The following is a 5,481-nucleotide window of genomic DNA, read 5'->3' as shown; positions in this document are numbered from 1 at the left end:
TCTGCACCAATGACAACTCTCTCACCTCTGGGGATGCTCTGCATCACTTCATCTAACTCACTCCAGAATTTCTCCTTCTCTTCTAACTCACATCCTACCTGTGGGGCATAACCACTCACAACATTGAACATCACCCCTTCAAATTCCAGCTTCAGGCTCATCAACCTGTCTGATACTCTTTTCACCTCTAGAACATTCCTCACAAAATCCTCTTTCAATATAACTCCTACTCCATTTCTCTTCCTATCTGACCCATGGTAAAACAACTTGAACCCTGCTCCTAAGCTTCTAGCCTTGCTACCTTTCCACCTGGTCTCCTGGACACACAGTATGTCCACCTTCCTTCTCTGCATCATGTCGATCAACTCCCTAGCCTTCCCTGTCATAGTACCAACATTCAAAGTCCCTACTGTCAGTCCTACATTCTTAGCTTTCCTCTTCTCTCTCTGCCTACGAACACACCTTCCTCCTCTTCTTCTTCGTCTTCGACCAACAGTAGTCCAATTTCCACCGGTACCCTGTAGGTCAACAGCACTGGTGGCGGTCGTTGTTAACCCGGGCCCCGACCGATCCGGTATGGAAGCCTTTGTCACGATTCGCATGTTTGATTTGGCATGTGTTTTACGTCGGATGCCCTTCCTGCCACAACCCTCTGCATTTATCCAGACTTGGGACTGGCACAAGAAGACACTGGCTTGTGCCCCCTTGCGGTTGCATTGTCACAGTAACTAGAGTAAAGTTAATGAATTACTTTGAACAGAATTCCGTCATTGTACCTAAAGTAAAACCCTTGACTCTGGTGGGACTCGAACCCACAACCTTTGAATCACTTCTTCAGTGCTTTTGCTAGAAGTCCAACGCGCTGTCCATTGCGCCACAGAGCCTGCTGTGGGTGTCCCCCATGTTTTAAAGTGAAACCTCACATGGAATATAAAATACAAACAGCAGTCACCTTGTCCCCCATCGCTCCTCTGCTCTTTGAAGACATGTTATTAGTAGCACAGAAGATTTTGTAATCTATATATTTTTATTTATTTATTTTTTGTTTTCCTTTTTTTTTGGAAGTAACAAATAAAATCAACTAACCTTTACAAACGGCTTTGTTCAGCCGTCTCGGCACATAACTGCCCAATTTAGCAACCCAGAAAACCTTTTATAGAAAGACGCAGCATATGTATTTACTCTATTCACAGCCCTGTAATTACACAATCTCCCAGCAAACATTAATCACAGATGCTGGATATACTTTTTTGAATGTCAAATGCAAAACATAAAATATGCATAACTCTCCATTTCAGTGATATTCGCAGGCACACGTTTATTTCCTGTATAATCATGTTGTGTTATCAGGCTCCAACCATGAACTCCTCTGCTATTTGGTTTGGCCTTTACATTTGCCAAAACTTCTTGCCTTTTTAAATGCAAAGTCAAAGTCAAGATGAGCAACCATTCTTTATGTGTGTGTGTGTGTGTGTGTGTGTGTGTGTGTGTGTGTGTAACACAGCACACAAACAGACACAAACACACATTCCCAACTCATTCATTCACATTAGCTGCTTTTCACCCTGCTTATGCAGAAAGCCTCCATTTCCAGGTGCAAATTTTTTTCATTACAAGGAGAATTGAAAAGGAGATGGGGACTACTTTTTTTTTTCTTTTTCTTTTTTTTTTTTTTCTTCTCTTGCCTTTCTCCCAGTGATGAGTTCATGCATTTGAAGAGGAGCTTTGTCACCCCGGGAATTAGCACTCCATGCATGCACCCTCTCTGCTCTCCCAGACGGCCTTTACATCATCTGAGGCTGAGAGAGAGCCGGGAAGAGACCTGACTTGATGCTCAGAGAAGGAGAGGAAAAAAAAAAAAAAAAAAACAGCAAGAGGAAAACAAAACAAACCGAACAAATGCATGTGCAATGCGGGATATTGATTCAGTTTTGGCTCAATCTGTGCAAATACACACTTAATAGCTAACGTTTTCACCTATTTCTCTTCGATTTATTCAATTTTGATGAGCCTGATCATACTATCACGCAGAGCTATCTTGGGATAGCTATGAGACAACTCGATTGACTTTAACACCCTGCAGGCTGCACAGTTCCTCCCACACAGTGTCAGCCGTGGCAGACGCTGTGTGAAATTTAATAAATAAATATCACATAGGGGATGAAAGTACAGATGTGCACATTCCTGACTTTTGTGTCTACTCATGCCATGTTTCTGCTTATGTGGCTGTGTATAAATCCATATACTGTAGGTCAACCTGTGTGTGTGTGTGTGTGTGTGTGTGTGTGTGTGTGTGTGTGTGTGTGTGTGTGTGTGTGACCATACAGCAGATACAGTAGGTGTCAAAGCCGGCTGCTTGCATATTATGGCACTGCTCAGCAGTTGGCTGTTAAGGGCTATTCTGGACACCTTGGAACTCTGAAGAGACAAATACTTCAGAGGATTTCACAGCTGGCAAGCTGTCTGCAAGAAGCCAGGTGTGTGTGTGTGTGGGTGTATTTGTGTGCATGTTTGTGGCATTGCCAATGCAAAAAAAAAAAAAATATATATATATATATATATACAAATAAAAGTCAGCAAATTAAAGTATTTCCACACAAAAAAATAGAGTAATAATAATTCCCTCATTTCATGTTTTGAGTAAGAATCTTGGATTAAACTTTTTGCACCAGCTCATGCTTTTTTTCTTTTTCAGAAAAGAAAAGAAAAACGCTTAGGATCATCAGACCGCTGCACAATAATACCCTATTGTCACGTTCACAATCAGATTTTCCTTCACTCTTTAACAGAGCAATTAACAATCACGATCCAGTGTGAAATGTACAGATTACCAAGCCCCTGAACTGATCATTCTCAAAGTTTCTTATTTCATGAGGCATTTACAGGGGCATCGTTCCCAGTGCTTTCCAAAGTTCAATTTCCGAAAAGTACACTAAATACAGAGAGGCATTCTTTTTTTTTTTTTTTCTCATTTAACTGAATGCTTCTGTGGTTCCAGTGTGGATCCCTATATCAACTTTGCAAAGTCTAATCTATTGATGCAGGGTGGTTTTTACATTCATCTGGCATTGACATTATGCTAGTGAAAAGCAGAGAGTGCTTTGTGGATTTATCTTCAACTCCCACGCAGTTCTTGGCTTCTAATTTTCTGATAACAGCGGAACACGAGTTCTCCTCCTAAAAGACACAACTTAAAAACTCCAATGTGCAATTACAGCAGAATGAAAGTCTGGGGCTGTTCTATCATGCAAGACCACAATGAAAGCCCTGCAAAAAAAAGAAAAGAAAAAAAGAAAACAGTGGTGTTTTTGTCCAACTGCATTTCTTGTTGCCGGATTGTGTTCGGAAGCAATAGATGTGATGTTGATTTTGGGAATTATTTTCCCCCTATGTTATATGTGAAACTCGTTCCTGAACCACAGCGGTTTAACCTCCAAATCCTTCGAAAGCAGGCTGCTAGACTCAGTTCCTGCCCTGACTAGCCCCTTATCTTAGGACACAGGCTGTTCCACCGTCTGACAAAATCCAGACAGATTAGCCCTGACTAGGAGTTAAACGAGTCACCTTCAAAGCCTCAAAGATTATAATCTGTTACCACTGAGCAAAAGGTCCTCGAGAGTGGAAGCTGAGCAGTCTGCAGTGTTGGAAAGAGATCACAATTTAGATGCACAATTTTCAGCATTGAAAGTGATGGATAGGTTACTGATAAAATGCAACAGACAGGTTATTCATAAAATGACAATGTTTCAAAGTAGGAGTTTTGCTCAAAATGACAGCTTTTATTTTTGCTTCATACAGCTTTTTATCTTTGCTGCAGTGACAAAGTGGTTTTACAAAAAAAAAAAAAGAAAGAAAAGAAAATGTGACTTTGTGTTTGGGGGTCAGTTAAAATCGGTTTCTTTACTCAGTGCCTACAAATTATGTGTTTAATTTGCCAGTATTCCATGGAGCAAAATCATGGCAGGTGGCACGGTGCTGCAGTGGTTTACACTGTCACCACACAGAAAGAAACTTTTCTCCCCTCACTGTACCAGCATATATAAACCCTGAACCTGAAAAAAGGTTCTTGTCTTTTTGGGGTGAATCCTTTACTGAACAGCAAAATCTAAAAACTTGTGTAAATCTAAAATCCATGCATCAATACATTTTCAGTGGTTCCTCTCCTATCAGGGTCGTGGGGATGCTAGAGCTGATCCCAGCTGTCACTGGGCAACACGTGGAGTATGCAAACATAAAAGGCTAGTTTCTAATGTATTTGTTAAAGCAAAAAAAGATGGCGTAATACCAACTAGACCTGTGGGTGACTACACCCAAAACACTATTCCCCAGTCTGGGAAGGGGGACCAAGCTATTTATAATTCAGTGGGACTCCACAGACCCCATCGCTTACCCAAGGACTAAATGTTGGAGTGATTTCTCATAGGCCGGTATTAACAGGAGAAATAGTTCAGTTTGACTTTGGTGTTCATGTAGGCAAACAACTGCCGTTTTAAGACTCATCCCTGTCTTAGATAAAATTTAAAACCTTTACTACTCTCACACCTCACCTTGCTTTTGTGGGTTGCTACTACTTCCATGCTTTCTTGTATAAAAAAAAAAAAAAAAAAGGACGTTCAACACAAATGCTATTTTGTGTGGGGTCTTTATTTAGAGTTATTGTCTGGTTGTTCTATTAACATGTACCCAAGGTTTGTATTTGTTCTTTTTCTTGACATAAAAGTAGGCAAATGTTCTTCCCACTCATGGAGAGTAACTGCAGTTTAGCAAAATGAGCAGTTTTCAAGAAAAAAAATCCAGTGCAAGGTCTAAGATCGTTACAGTAGGATTCAAACCCCTCAAAAATCTGACACAACTGTTGTAGATTAAATTTTATAACAAAGACGCTACAAATACAGCAGTGGCCAGTGGTTTTATTCCAGAAGCGTCCGCAGTCAATGACCATAATGTTTACTTCCTGTATTTTCCGGGGAGTCCTTGACTCCAACGCAATGCACCACCCTGCACACAGAAAACCACGGCCTCTGTTGTTTAACTTGATACCTAAACACAGGTCTATATTTATTTATTTATTTAAAAGATATAGCTGCTTTTTACCACCTGGTTAGATATGTGTGTCATGTAAATTTGTAACTGAGTGGTTGGTGCTGTTGCCTCACGGCTAGAAGGTCCCTGGTTCGAATCCTCAGCTGGCTGCAGTCTTTCTGTGTGGTCCCCGTGCTTGTGTGGTTTTCCTCCCGCAGTCCAACACTTGCATGTTGGGTTAGTTGGTGACTCTAAAATGCCTGTAGGTGTGAATGGTTGTCTCTGTTGTGTTTGGCCCTGAGATAGACAGGCGACCTCCCTCACCTCTTGCCCACTGACAACTGCGATAAGCTCCAGCTTAACAGGATAGATGGTTGCAGATAATGGACGGTTGGATGAATATTGGTGACCTGTGATTCCACTGTACTGGGCCTAGAAATGTAGGTCTGGTGCATCATA

At 41.2% G+C, this 5,481-nt stretch overlaps 1 non-coding gene across 1 annotated transcript; it reads right to left on the bottom strand.

Moving 5' to 3' along the window:
* Positions 1-791: 791 nt before the first annotated feature.
* trnar-ucu (transfer RNA arginine (anticodon UCU)) lies at positions 792-884 on the bottom strand. The gene is made up of 2 exons: positions 848-884; positions 792-827 (listed from the first exon to the last, which is right to left on the bottom strand). It is a non-coding gene; the product is annotated as a tRNA-Arg (tRNA).
* Between the last annotated feature and the right edge of the window lie 4,597 nt (positions 885-5,481).

The sequence above is a fragment of the Channa argus genome, chromosome 8, assembly GCF_033026475.1.
Source record: "Channa argus isolate prfri chromosome 8, Channa argus male v1.0, whole genome shotgun sequence".
In the NCBI taxonomy this organism is placed as follows: domain Eukaryota; kingdom Metazoa; phylum Chordata; class Actinopteri; order Anabantiformes; family Channidae; genus Channa; species Channa argus.
Note: the sequence above shows the minus strand (reverse complement) of the source record. Positions and strands in the feature narration are given on the sequence as shown.